We start from the raw sequence: 15126 nt of genomic DNA, 5'->3' as shown, positions 1-15126 counted from the left end.
TCCTTAGGATTATTATAAGCTTTCCATGGTGAAAACCATTTCTTACTCTTCGTATAGCTCATATATCCATGCCTATATCTTCATTGTGGCTTTTGAGTGCAACCAAATTAAAAACATTTGGATCAAGATAGCTATTTGAAAGCTTATGTTAAGACATACTTGGAACCAAAAAAGTAAAGATGCTAGGAAATATTTTTTATTAGAGTATTTCCATTTTGAGTTACTCAGGTGTTACTTGGGTACACCTACTTACTAGACATTTCAGAGTCAGATTGCCAGTCTTGTCAAATACCAGTTGGTTTCACTGGGCACGTAAGTTTTGCTATAGCCCCTTTGAAGGATATTTTCTCATGAAACAGCGGTATAGAAGAAAGTTTTTACCTCCCACGTTTCACACAGAATTACTCAGCCTACCATTAAGGTTCCTCAGGCTCTCACTGAGATAGTTCAACTTCATTGAGTTCCTAAACATTTTTAAGTATTTAAACTAAATTACTTAATACTAGTAACAACAGCAGTCAAAAATAGTGGTTGCTGTCCTTTGTATTTTTGACAGTTAGCTGTTCCACTGACGTAATAAGTAAGATCTGGTTGAAAAATTGCAAAATTTGAATTTTTGAAATCCTTTTGAAGAAGTGTGAGTGTTGCTTGGTTAAGGGAACAGACTTTGGTATTTTCAGTTGTGTTTCTGACCACTGTGATGTATTAAATGAAGATGCACAACCTTAGTGACATGTTTGTATCCTGATTTGTTTTAGAAGTGCAGACATAGCATTGTGAAATTGAAAAGACCAAACAAAGATGTTAAAATATGTATAATATCTTAAAATAACAGAGAAGGAAAATATGTATGAATGGCTACAGACAGAAATAGCAATAAGTAAGAAAAAAGACAAGGCTATAAAAGAGGCTTGTTATGGAGGGCTGTGTTGTCCCTTTAGCTGTTTAATTCTATTCTTGTTTTGTTTTGTCCTTAATGTCCCCTTAGGGTTGTAAAATTTTTATATTTATATGCAAATGATGCTGTATGAAAGCATAATTCTAGTTAGCTAATTATGGCACAGGAGATATTTTAGTTTGTTTTGTAAATGATTAAAAAAGTTTACCTTAAGTAGGCCTCATAAAAGGAGAGAAAAAGCATTATTTTTTTGATAACTAAGTTCTTGAGTGTGATGATTCTGACCATGGAGGTAACGTTTGAGCATTTAAAGCTGCCGTTGGGAAGGTGACTAGTGGAAGTATTCATTAAGGAGCAAATAAGACCTTGAATTAATAATAAGCCATTTGGTGTAAATGGACATCATTGGAACTATGCCAGTTCAACCAGCTGAAAATCTAGCCTAATAATCTAAGTTTGAGCAAGTCAATAGCCATTATAATGTCTAGTTTGGAGTTACAAAGGTACTCCAAAAATGAAGCAGTTTTGAATACACCCACACAGGTTCATTACTGTCTGCAAAAGTGATAACTATGGAGTTGTTAATTTAAATGGATTTTCAATGACACTTTAAATCTGTAGCACGGTGTAAATATGAGCAAACTGATGCACGCTAGGAGAATGCTGATGCATTGTTTCCTTTTGTGCCATAGTGGCTAGTTCTTGCCCTCCACTGAAGTCACCGTGGGGTTTGCCTTTGATTTTGGACTCCTTTATTTAAGGTGCTTTTCCAAATACAGTCTTAAACATGAGTCTAATTTCTGATTTTGATTTCTCCATTGTATAAAGCAAAGAGAACAGGCAGTTTGTGAAATTGTGATCTTAAAGCACTTTTGTGATTGTTTTATGTATTACAAATAGTATTTTACAAACTGCTTTCTCATTAATAAGACAAAAAGACATTGTTTTCCATTAATACATTTTTATCTGCTATCTCGGTTACAGTGTAATTATATATGGTGTGTATATTAGACATACATATCAAAGGCAAAGTATATCCCTCAGTGATACGAAGTGAAGAAATATGTTTAATCCTTTATTGTTCATATATGTCTCTAGCTTTGGAAAGTATTTTTTGGAAATCTTACAGATATTCAGTTCAGCTGTAAACTGTACAGTTCTTTTTGTTGCCATGCCATATAATTACTTCATCTTTATATATAATATTTTGCTGGAAATATTATTTCTGGCACTGTAATGAGCATCTTCATTGCCCGATACTTACGTGCTGTGAATGTTACATTGTGGACTATTAGCTGGGATATGGCTCACTTGATTTTAGGGTACTTAGTAGTGATTAATTAATTGCATTCCTGAAATCTGAGCATGAGCTAAGTTGTTCCAGTACGTGTCAGTGATTGCACCAGCCCAGTCTTTCTTTTCCCACTGTTTGTGTTGGAACCAGCTCTTGTGTTCTCTTTAAATATTCAGTCCCACAGTGGGTAGCCAGCTTACATCAGTCCGCTAAATCTGGTACTACGCTAAACGTACAATCTGTGACCAGGAAGATGTAACAGTGCCATAATTATTTAACTTAGAAAACCACAAAAAAACCCATGGTGGACTTTTTCGTTCTGGAATCTGGCATGTTCTGCTTAACCTCTTCTTCCTGTTTCATATTCCTGAATCACAATATAAGCAAGGAATAAAATAACTACAATTAAAACAGAAAGACACTGAGAGCTGAATTTGTAATAGCGAAAAAAAAAATTATCCTATTCTCCTGTTCTCTAGATATGTCAGTTCATGGGACAGTTGACCTAAATGTATAAAAATAGATTAGCTAGCTGCTTAGCTGGCATCTGTTTTTTACTGGTACACAATGGAACAGAACTGATGCCTGCTACCAGAGAGCAATCTTTTCCAGAATAATGAGGATTACAATTAGGTAGTTACAGGAACAGGGCTAGTGTAGTTATATGGTGCTGCCTCTGGCTGGCTTTGCCTCCAGCTTTAGCACTTCATAATTTGCAGGAGACATGTTCTGCCTGCATTAAGCTGGGGCTGTGGGGGTCATTGTATGGAAGGAGATCATAGTAACTGCTGATTGCCTTATGAGCCATGCCGAAGATAAGGAGGGAAGTGTTATAAAAGCCTGCTTGGCATGCTTTACTCTGTACAGCAACCTGACTTTATTCCTATTGGTGGGGAGAAGAACCGGGCTTTACTTCCAGCTCAGCACCAATGATCCCAGAAGAGGATGAAGAGGAGATGTAGCAGCATGATAAACAGGTCTATCTCAGCTGCTGGACAGATTTCCTAAAGTTGAAACTTTCTGCTGGTCTCTTACCCTTTAGGAAAATATTTCCTTGGCTATAGAAGCATTGCAAATGTAATGATGAAGTGCAGTGCTCACTACAGAGTATGCAAGCAGTATCATGTACGGGTTGATGTCGTTGCTTGTACCCAAAGCATGCATCCCGTATTCCTTTGAAACTCCTTCCTACTCCTGTGCCGAAGAGAAAGCAAAACTCACATTTGGGTTTTGGCAGAATCGAAGTAATGATAATTTAGCATGCTAATAGTATGAGAGAACACCTTAGATGTGACACAGGAGCCTAGAGCTTCATAAGAGCTTTGAGATACATTTCCTAACTGGTGATTATACTAGAGTCTGACACTGCTCTCTGTTGTCGTCTTCAGAGCAAAACTCACTCGGGTAGCCAAGTATGCAGCTTGCTGTTCTTTTACTTCATTGCTGGAAGTGAGGTTTTTAATTGAAGCTCCAGGATCATATGATTTCTGAACACTTAGAGCTTTATGCTTTATAGTTGGAGCTAGATTCTTACAGTTGACAATAGCAAGACTGACTTGAGTCCTCTCACTAAATAGCCAAAGGGGTATCTTTTTCTGTTCATGTCTGCTGCTGCCAGACATTGGCTGGGGACTGAGGAATCTCCTTGGCTTTATATTGAGTAGTGAATCCCTGACATAGCCTCTATATTGCAGTTTGAAATGCAAGTGGCACCAAAGAACAAACTTACGCCATCTCTTCAGACCTCAGTATCCTTGGCTCTAGTACAGCAAGTTATTTTCTTCTCTGTCACGTTTTGCATCATCTTTTTTTTACCATTAGTGCTAGTTTCAAAAATACCCTGTAGTACTGACATCCACTGAGTCAGCTCTGCAGATTTACATGGATGCTTGTCAGAGGTTTTAAAAAAAAATAAAAATCCTTTTTTCAGTCAAATCTGCCTGTGCATTCATACTGGTGAATCCTATGGTCATTGACAAGCAAAGACCTTCTTATTCTACCAAAATCAGCAAGTGTGTGTCTGTATGTGTAGAGTGGAATGTAGAAAGGACTAAAATCTGGTAAATCCAGCAAACAGATTGGTACTGTCACCACTGGGCTCTGTCTCTGCCTCTTGACCCTCAAGATGATGCAGCTGGCCTTTAAAGCTTCAGGAATTCGTCTCTTGCAAGATGAACATGCTTTCCTACAAGAAGAAGGTGCACACTGGATAAACTTGTCTCTGAAGCAAAATTCTTCCTGCTGCTTGGGAGAGTGGTGATAATGCTATAGTGACAGTGATCGTGAACATACACTCCTTTTACTTAGTGTTTTAGTAATGATTTTGGAACCAGCATTGATACTGCTTCCAACAAAAGCCCAATTTAAGTGAAAGTTAGCAGCAGATGCCACCTCCTTGTTATAGTGATGGGTCTTTTGCTTGTGGAGTACCAGTAGTAATTCTTACTAAGTGGCCCTGGGTACCAAAGTCATCTTGTTCTCACCTTCTGTAAAGGAACATTGATTCGCATCCTAAAGGTCTCCAAGAAATACCAGATCTTAAACAGAGGGTTCATTCATCCATTGGTTGTTTTTTCTCTGGAAATGTCTTTGGTTGCAAAGAAGTTAGGAGAGGGTAGGCATCATTCTAAGGACAGAGGACATACTGTTCTGTCCCTTTGCAGTTACATCTAGCTTGCTCCCAGCATTTCTTTGCTAGATATGAAAACAAAGTTTTGCCTTAATTTCCTTCCCCCTGGATTCTGAACAGCTTTATGTCCTCTTCAGAGAAAGTTCACCCTTCCATTGCCCTCCTTTCAGGGTAAACCAGATGCTGCCTATAGTACTTCTAGGTTCACAGAATAATTCAAGTTGGAAGGTATCTCAGGAGGTCTGCAGACCAACCTCCTGCTCAAAGCAGAGTCAGCAATGAGGTCAGACTCATCTAGCTTTCTTCATGAAGGTCAGGTCTTTCAAGAACATGGGTTTTTTTTTTTCACAAGGTGATAATCAAAATATGTTTTAAACAGGTGAGTGAACTTTCTACCCCCTGCCTTTAGCCTCATGCTCTGTATTTAATGCTGTAGTTGGTGTGCATTCATGAATATGTAGCTGACATGTAGCTCACAAGAGGCTGCGCTGATGTTGGCATAATCTAGACTATTAGATGTCCTTAAGGTCATTTGAGAGGTGACATATCCAAAGAACTTTCTATCCCAAGATTTTCAGAATTAGTAATGTGGACTGTGTCAGGGCCTACTATGAGAACACAAGCATAAAGTTCTTGTCTGTCTTAAGAGTTATGCCACCAAAAGTTGTGTATTGGTGAAGACACTAGGAATCTCTTCCATTTCTCATAGGTGACAGCTCACCATCTGCAGCACTATCTGTTCTTTCTGCAAAACCCATGCCATGGCAGGTGTAACAGAGGTGACACTGTGCTTGTTAGAGCAGTCTTTAATTGCTGTATGCATGAAAGGCAGTCGGGCTGCCTCCAAGGAATTGGAGCTATGTGAATGATGATCCTTGGACAACTTCAGTCTGTAAAGGTAAATATGGGCTGTGTAGTCAAAAGTGTGAAGGTTATATACTGGTTATAGTACGCTTTTGAGACTTGCAGTCTGTGCAAATTTACACAAATGGGCATTGGTTTGTTGGCGTTATTTCTACATGTGTCCTGGACTGCTGTTGAACTGGGATTTTATGGTTGAGAGGGATCTGAAATGGCAATACTCTGCTCTGTGTATTTAGCATAATAGCATTATGAGGTGTGAGAACAGCTTCTCTGGAAATTGAGAAAGTGTAAAAGGTGTTCTACTTTGAGTGATAAACAGAATAAATACTCCATGAGGATGTACAACTTGGGCTCTGAATACCCTGAGAGCTCCAATTATTGGCAAGTAGCTTCTGTCCTGTCCTTGTGAATGCAACCAAACAGCTGAGAGACGATGATGTTGTTCTTGACTCAGAAGACTGTCACAACTCCAATTGGAGCAGATGACTGTAATTGCAAAGGGCTCCCGTCTGGTTTAGGAACAGGTAAATGTTAATCTGGCAAAGGAGGTCTTTTACTGTGTAAGCTGTATTTTCACTTGCTCAGCTCACCAGCAGAGTTTTGCCAGCCAATTCTTTCTGCTGTAGACAAGCTTAAAGATGTTTGTAATTTTTAATAGTTGTTTAAATGCTTTCCAACTGAAATGTGTCTCCACATAAATCTATATTCAATGAATAGTAATTCTATGCAAAGAAATCAGCCTCCCTTTAAAATGAAGAAGGGAAAATGCAAATCCATTACAAAGCCTCTTGGCTAATAAGCCAAGGCAATGGCAAGTAAATTTTGGTGAAGGTGAGATTAATTGTATTGTTACACTGTAAGTGATGCTTAGAGGTTGTCTTGATGTTATTTGCTATTAAATTTTATTTAAAAAAATTCTTTCTACCTTGCATGGTATAGGTTTATCAGTGGACAAATTCTGTTTGAGAGTTATTGCAAAAGACAAAACTCAGATGAAATAAAACCAAAGAACCACCATACAAATGATGATTTTGGTACCTACAAAGCTACAAAGAGCATTAATGTGTGTGACTTATCACCTCATCTTCAGACCTTGCCCTTCTTTCAGTTTCTGTACTTTGAACTGTATAGTGTATTAACTTGGGAGATTGGATTTTACTGTTTTCTTACCTTGACATTTTGAAGTAAATAAATGATTCCTAACTTTATCGTAGACTCCTGTCATGTGAAGAGTACTTCTGTATTTGTAGGAAGTTGTTTGGGTTTTTTTTTTTTCCATTACTACTACTTTGAGTTTACTAGTAATGGAAAACTAAATTAGATTTACCCTGGCCTGGTGCGATGCAGAGGGAGTGGCTGTGAACCACAATTTTGGAGACTTCGCGCTGCATTGAACCTATCCCCATCAATGATGTAAATCATGGTAGAATGTGTTTTAACAAGATATAAAGCAAGAAATGAGAAAGATGTAGTAGGACCGGTAGTGTGTGTAGAAACTCAAAACTCAAAGGCAGCTGAGCTTTTTTTCTTTTGTCTGATGTAAGTATTCAAGCTGGGAGTTTTAGTGTGGAATAGTTGTTGCACTTTAAATTCACGCTGGCGTATTGCACACAAGCCCTGGGTCTCAGCTGCAGATATTGCAGAGATTAATCTTATTAATGGAACTGCTAATTGGTGTTTGACTTCTAATTATAGTAACAATAGTCCATAACAATCAATCCTCACCTTTACTGGGGCACATTAGGACTCTTTATCATAAAAATGATTTCCTTTGGGACTTGGTGTTCTTATTCCTATCTTCTGGAAAGCTGGCTTTCAGCAAAGGTGCAGTATCCCAACTAGTGTGTACTTTGGAAGCTAAGCTAATTAACTGGTGGAGAAAATGCATGGTCCTAAAATATTCAATATCTAAGTACATTAAGAAGTACAATGCTCTTGACAAAATTATTTGTTTGAAAGATAATGGGAAAAGTATCTCAAAATATGAGCAGTGGCATCTTTTATAATCTTTAAGAAATGTGTAATTTTGTTTCCTGATCCTTGGTAGCTTTCCTGTAGCTTTTAGTGAGGAAATCTAAGTGATTATTCTAAATTATTCTATTTAGTTTTTGCTCTCCAGGATAAATCCTGTGAGATTCTTCATCTCATTTACCAGACGAGTCTCAGGAGATGAAGAGCACATACAACTTGATTACATATTCCTATTGATCATCTTCCACCCACAACAATAAAAATCAACTCCAAATACAAATCTAACAATATTACTAATTCATTACAACCAGTACTTTTCTTCATTAACTTTTTATTGTTTTCAGCATATGCAGCATTTGCAAATACAGCAATTATGTGTTGAATAAGAAAAGGTCCTCTCCGTACAGTGTAGAATAAATCAGAAGGCACTGCATTACAGCTAATCAAAGACTGTGCAGAGATATGAACTCCAGCTTTGTTGAAAATAAGTCTGTTTAGCACTAGATAGCTGAGCAAAGTAAACTCAGTACGTACATTACAAAGGCGTTTTGTTTTGTTTTTTAAAGAGGAAGTAATTTTCAGTATTGTAGACAGCACAGTAGGGATGGCTTACCTTGGAGAAACCATGATGCTGCCTACTGTCTGTCTGCCCAGCCCACCCTTTTTTTGGAGCTTCCTCCTCCCGCTGCTTCTGAAGTGAGTACTGGACTGCCATGATGAGCAGCACAGCATGCAAAAACAGAGCAGCACTGATGAAATTCTGCAGTGGGTCAGGAGCAGTTGTGGGAGCAACAAAGTCCTGCCTTCACCCTCGTGGGAACTTTTCAAAGAAAGGCTGTGTAACCTGGGTTAACGAGACCAGGCACAGCCTTCCTGGGGCAGGACATCTCCATGCACCAGAGCACTTCACCAGAGCTGTTCTTTAGTGGTTTGCTGTAAAATCTTTCTCTTGCAACAAATTTCTGCTTATTTCTGCTTGAGAACTTTCACATTTTCTTTAAAAAAAAAAAAAAAAATTATTTGTGAAGAGAAATTTCCAGCCATCACCTAAGTGCAATCCAGTGCTGTGATGAAAGCACACAGCAGCTCTGGGGACTGCTTATCCCTCAGAACTATGATGTCAATATGACCAATTGCTTCACCACAAGTTGAGTAACTATCTGTGTAATTTATTTGTCCTACAGTCCCAAAATATCTCCTATGCTTTCCCATCTGCTGAAGTACCAGCTGTCTTGTTCCCAGGCACAACCTATTAACTTCTCCCTTGACAAATTTTATAATGCAATTATGCAGTTTCAATACAAATTTCTGCAATACTTGGAAAATTGTAGCAATATGAAGTTAAGTATTACAAGGCTTACTGTACCAATTCGTTTATTTTCTTAATACGATTCAGTCAGTACTCTGAGATAAGGTGACTGAAGATACTAAAAAGTTTTTTATCTACTGGGGGGAAGTTGAGGAGAAGGTCTTCATTATACACCTCGGGTATATGTATATAAAAATATGTACTGATCTTTGGCATATTTGGATATGAATGGGGAGTATGTTGCTAGTGTGATGATAACAGATTGTTTTCAGGTTGAGCATAAATGAGAGTGGGCCTGACTGCTAATGAACAATGCCTTCCTAGCTCAGAAGGTATCCTCTTTTGCTTAGAGTTCATGAGACTGTATAAAAACTATACAACATCCATTCCCTTCCACTTGAAATAAGGGTGTGTTCTGGACTCTGATCACATTACACATTAAGTGAACGAATATTTCTTATCACTTCACTGGTACATGGCCTTTAACTTTCAGTAGATTTTTGTGTGGAATTTCACAACTCTGAGATGCTTCTAAAGCAAACAATAATAATAATAATAAAAGAAAAAGCAGCATGTTACTGTGAGTGGTTATTGCAAGATAGGGCATTGTGTTGCTGAACAGAGAAGCTGGGTTATTTGTAATATATTCCAATATAAGGGTAGGCACGTGAGTATGTACAGATAGCAGGTAGATAAGGAAAATACGAAGAAAGAGAAAGAAGTTACCACTTATTGTAGTGCTATAGCCAGGAGTGTTCAAGTTAATAAATTTTCTCTGGCATGAAAAATGGGAAGAGACACAAGAGAAGATTGCCTAAGAACCTTCCATGTGGTTGGTGTGTGGTGGTGGTGGTGTTTTGTTGGTTCATTTTCTTTTTGAAGGTGGGAAGAAATGGTTCTAAGTTGAATTCTGGTAAAGAATGTCAAATAAAAAATTCAGTATTTTGGAAACTGAATTTTCTTCAGGGGGTGACAGCTGGACTTGGAGGAAACAAATTTTTGGACTGACTCCCTTTTAAGTAGACATTGACTATGAAATAAAAGTACATGCTGACATCTTCATGTGGTAGATCTTCATCTTCACAAGCAAAGTGGTTTTTAATTTGATGTAGTAGTGGAAGAGAAATTACTAAGGAACAATAGCAAGAATTAACATGATGGAAATGACTCATTAATAAAAATGAATCATCGGTGCAGAAACATTTTTCAATGGGCATGAGATGGTATTTTAGTAGATTGGAATGGAGAATTAGTCCTTGTTATGTTGCACTTTGGCTATCAGAATAAGTTAAATTGTTACTTAAGTTAAAAGGTTTTAGGTATTAATGGATTGCAAGACTAGCAAATTCAGATTAGGAGATTGTGGTTGCATTCTGAGTTTAAGTTACTAGAAATATGTATGACGATAGTGATCAGTGATTTGAGAAGAGGAATAAGGAGTTAGAGAATTGGGGATAAAGATTTCTAGAATGTGAATACAACATGGTATTCTTACTGTGTTGTATTTGAGAAGGTGCTTAGGCAGTCAAAAGAAAAATCAGAAAGGTGGTGGTTTCTTCTAGCAATTGAAAACTTCTAATCAGCACTGACAGTGTGATTATGGAGCATATTCAGTGCACGTGAGATTTTGGGAGCTTGATTGCCCAACTCTTGAAGTCTGTTAAAGTAATTGCAGTTGTAGTTTTTAATTTTTCCAAAGACTTGGTGAAATTTCCGTAAATTTTTGCAGAAAGAGAAGATGCCAAATAAATTATGCATCTGATATTTCTAGAAAGAGAAAAAACATGAGAAAGTTTCAGACACTGTACAATACTTCTGATTTATTTCTCATAATTGTTATGTTTCACCAAAACAGTGTTCTGCGGAAAGCTTACTTTAGTCTTCTATAGCTGAAATTTCATTCTGGCTTCCGATATCCATGCAACAAAACCAGTACAAAAAGTTCAGCTAAATTTATGTGCTGTTCCAGTCAGCAAATTGAATTTTAGCAAAACTACAGTAGTGGCTGCAATCAATACATCATCCTATTTTGTGGACTCAGGTAGGAACTCTACAAAAATTAAGCTTTTTCTTAAAGGTGGTTTATTAGCATATAGCTGTCTCTCCACCATCACTCGCTTGGGGTTAATGTTGCTTGAATTGGTTGATGTTGTTTTGCCCCTTATTAAAATGTGTAGATTGAATCATTCTGGGATGAAAGGACCAAAAAATGAAATCATGAGATTTTCAGATACTTTATAGAACTGATGTAAATAAGGTAAAAATAGATGGAAATTATGCCAGTGAAATAATAATAGGTAGGTTTTTTATCAAGACACACTTTCTTGTATCACGTTAGTCTATTTGCATAAAATATATACTAATAATAGTGATAAAACTTTACAGCCATCAATAGCCCCAAATGCTTGTTACTACACTGATACGGTCCCAGAAGCAGCAGTCGTTGCCTTGCTCCAAAAGGTTTATTATCCTTTCCCTGCTGGCGATTCTGTCAACACACCTGGTGTAAGGGGCAAGGTCTCCGAGAAGTCTGCCGTCTCCCTTTAGCTATTAGTTTCGTTCCTTGTCCATGGCAGGCAATATCCATCTGCTGCATACTTCTGCTTTGTGAAAAGCAAAAAACATTCCTATAATAAACCATTTTAATATATGGTATTAATGTCCCTATCCAATTCTGATCATTGAAAGTTCAGGAGGGGAGAGGAGAGCAGGTGTGATGACTGTACTTTTAATTGGTGACTAACAAAAACGCAGTTACAGCTGCTCAGAATAGGACAGGTTTCCCTGATTATATGAGGTATCTGTGGTTGTGCAGGCAGTGTATGTTTTGATTTTTTTCCTCTGAGTTGTCTATTGGTATTTCAGAATATACAGTATATTTTGTATAAGCATAATTAGAAACTATAATTTTTAATATATTTCTATATAAAAAAATAAATCACAACCCTATCTGGTACACTGCATTCTGGTGGTTCACATTTTATTTTTTAGTACCTTTTTCCTGTGCAGTTAGTCTCTTAACAGGGCTGCTCGTTTATCAGGTCTTCGTTCTTCACTGCATAAAAAAGGTTACCTTCTTTTCTCTTGCATAAAAAGGTTCCGTGTATTTCAAGTGTCATTAGTAGCAGAGCTTTAATGTCAAGGTTACTGCACCTTAACTTTCAGCTACATTGAATACAATTATAGACAAACTCTTCAGAGATATTTCAGAGAAACACTTGGAGTGATAAGTCATGCTGACGGTCTCTGCATAGTTGACGGTACACAGTAATGGCAATTTCTGTTATGTTGGTTCAAACTATTTCCCATAGTCACTGCAAATAAAATTATAGCCATGCTTCAAAGTCTTGGAGGGCTGAGTAACAACTAATATAAGGTAATAGAGAGTACAGTCACAAAATTAATTCTTAGTAGCCTGTTTCTTCTATTTACCTGCCTTTCATTTTCCCTTCATATCCTTGCAGTTGGTTTCAGTGCAAGTATTTAAATATTTTAGTTAAATAAAACACAGGATAGTTAAAACGATTTTTAAGCAATGATGTGAAATTTGTTATGGAATAGGTGCAGGAGATATAATTGGACGATACTTGTTGTTGAGGGCCTATAGAGCAAATCTGGGTAATCCTGGCTGGATGCAAGTCCTGGGTGGTGCCTAGTCATTCCATAAGCAGTCTGGCTGGTACATACTGCCATCATAATGGAGGGAATCTTGGTCATTTCCATAACAAAATATATGATTTTCCTCCATCGTCATCTTCCTTTTTGATTTCTGCTTTGGTGACAGCACTGTCATCCAATCCACAAATTAATCCTTTAGTTCATACCTCATCTTTTGAGTTTTTCAGTCAACATACCTTACTCAGTTCTGAGTCTGTCTTTCCCTGCATCACATATCCTACCATCCCATTTTTTCCAAGGCCATGCTACAGCATGTTGCCAAAGCTTTTGATCCCCTCCTTTCTTGCCTTTTTTAGGCTCCTGTTTACAATACCTGCAACTTGCTCACTTCAGTAAGCCAAAAAGATGACTTTTATGCTAGCTGCATTTTAAACTCTTCTTTTGACTTGCACTTTTTCCACCCCATCAGGTTCAAATGTCTGTCTTTTGTCTTCAGTTTTGAAAAATGTAGCACTGGGGTGGTTTTTTTTTTAAGGAAACAGTGGTGGTTCTGTTGTTTCTAGACCACTGATAGTTGTGCAGCGGTGGGCTTGCTTGTGATCAGCTTTTTTGGAACTGGCCACTGGTCTTCTATTTTTGAATCAATATTAGAGAATTTAAACCTACTCTGAATTGTCCGGTAACTTAGCGTGAACATAGCTATATAAAACTTCTGCATAATGTTTGCTATATTCTACTTAGACCTTTAAATTAGTCTGATGTCCTTTGGATTTTATAATGAATCAGGGGCTTGCATTTGTTTCACGTTGCACAGATTTCGTATTTGTTTCATAATTGCTGGTGTCTGCCTGCAAAAATGTCACCTTGTTGAGGTAAGTAGTTTTGTCAGTGATAAAATGAACTGTACAAATGGCAGGTAGTAGAACAAACTTGATGCAAAATATTGTTGTTGATAGAAAACCATTTACTGTATTATCGGAGTACCTGTTCGGTTACCATAGGCTTGCATTGCCTGGAATTAATAGAATTCTTTTTAATTTTGTAAGCTTTTTTCTTAAGACCCTTTTTAATAAAGCATGCTTTTTCTTTCAAACAACTGCAAAACACGGGTAAGATTGTTGGCTAGCTTAGCTAGGAATAATTATCTAGGTGGGATTCCCAAACTGGAGATGTGCCGCTAACACTGCTCCGCATTGTTCAGCCACTGACTAAGCATTCACTGAGGATGCAGAAAGTCCAGACTTGGCTCCCCCCGAGTATTTGAAAGGATGCAAATCGCCAGTACTCCTCGGTCTGAATTTTCAGACAATTCCCTTTCACACAAGGATAAAGGACACCTAGGTCAGGAATGCCCGTGTACGTAACGTTGTTTCCCTCCCAGTAACTTTGTGGAGCAGGAACTGGAGTCCAGGTGTCCCCCCTTTCTCTCCTATAATCTCCTGGAGACTGCCTGACTTTTTTCACTCTTTTGCCATCTGGCTGAATGAATAATTCAGCATTTTGTGTAACAGCAGAATAGCTCGGCAGGAGTGGCCGAGGAAGGAGGTGTAAAGATACCCTGGCCTTGTGAGCTGGGTGGCTGCGATGCAAGACCCAGATTTCCAAGTGATGCTCTGCATGTTTCAAAAGAGGAGCTTAGACTGAAAAGCTGGTTCTCTGCAGTCGTGTTATCAGGTGGCACGTCCAGTACTCCAGTCCTCTCTCTCTCTCTCTCTCTCAATTTTTTGACTATCAAATGCTGGCTGTCACTTGGAGTTTGGGGGACATCTGTATGTTTTTAAGCGATAAACATATCCTTGCTTGTGCTGACAAATACTCACATTTGCCCCGTTACATCTTTTCACCCACGTACCTTCTATCAACACAGAAAGGCAGGAAATAAATGTCTCCAACAGTCATTTTCTAGCTGGAAGTCAACATATGCAGCTGGGTAGAAAGGTACTTTAAATCATATTTTATAGGTGTTTTCTCAGAGATGGCACTCTAGTTATTCGAGACAACTGTTTTTCCAACCTGCTGTGAAAGATGAGTTGCCTTTTGGACACTTAAATATTTCCGTGCTATTAAAGCAGCAAATTGAAGCGCAGATGAGAAAGTTCAGAGCCAAGGCTGAAAGTTCAGTTTCTACTTTTAGTTTTATGACTTTTGTCACTTTATGTCACAACCTAACTGTTGTTTTCACTTAGTGTTATTAATTAAGTAATATAGAGTTTGCTCATTTAAAATAGGCTATCTTTCTTTACAGCAAATGACAGTGAATTTCATTCTTTGTAATATCCTGTGTTAGATAATAGTTGAGAGAATAATAGATTCCAGAGACCTTTGATCCACCATTACTGTAAAATAAAAATACAACTTAATTTTTTTTTTTCCTCTGACCATAATGATTTTAACCTTGTGTACTAATTTGAATGGGCTTGTGGGGGCAGAGTCTTAAATGAGATACAAATGAAGGAAAAATTGCTAATGCTGCCACTGTATATCTAATGAGCACTGTGTAATAAACCATAACCTCTTCAACATTTCTGTGGAAAATGGTGTGA

General features: G+C 37.7%; 1 protein-coding gene across 3 annotated transcripts in view; it reads left to right on the top strand.

The window, feature by feature from the left end:
• Positions 1 to 15126, top strand: part of PDSS2 (decaprenyl diphosphate synthase subunit 2) — a 122140-nt gene that overhangs the window by 49244 nt on the left and 57770 nt on the right. The window lies entirely within an intron of this gene.

The sequence above is a fragment of the Balearica regulorum genome, chromosome 3 (assembly GCF_011004875.1).
Source record: "Balearica regulorum gibbericeps isolate bBalReg1 chromosome 3, bBalReg1.pri, whole genome shotgun sequence".
NCBI lineage: Eukaryota > Metazoa > Chordata > Aves > Gruiformes > Gruidae > Balearica > Balearica regulorum.
This window is presented reverse-complemented; position numbering and strand designations above follow the sequence as displayed.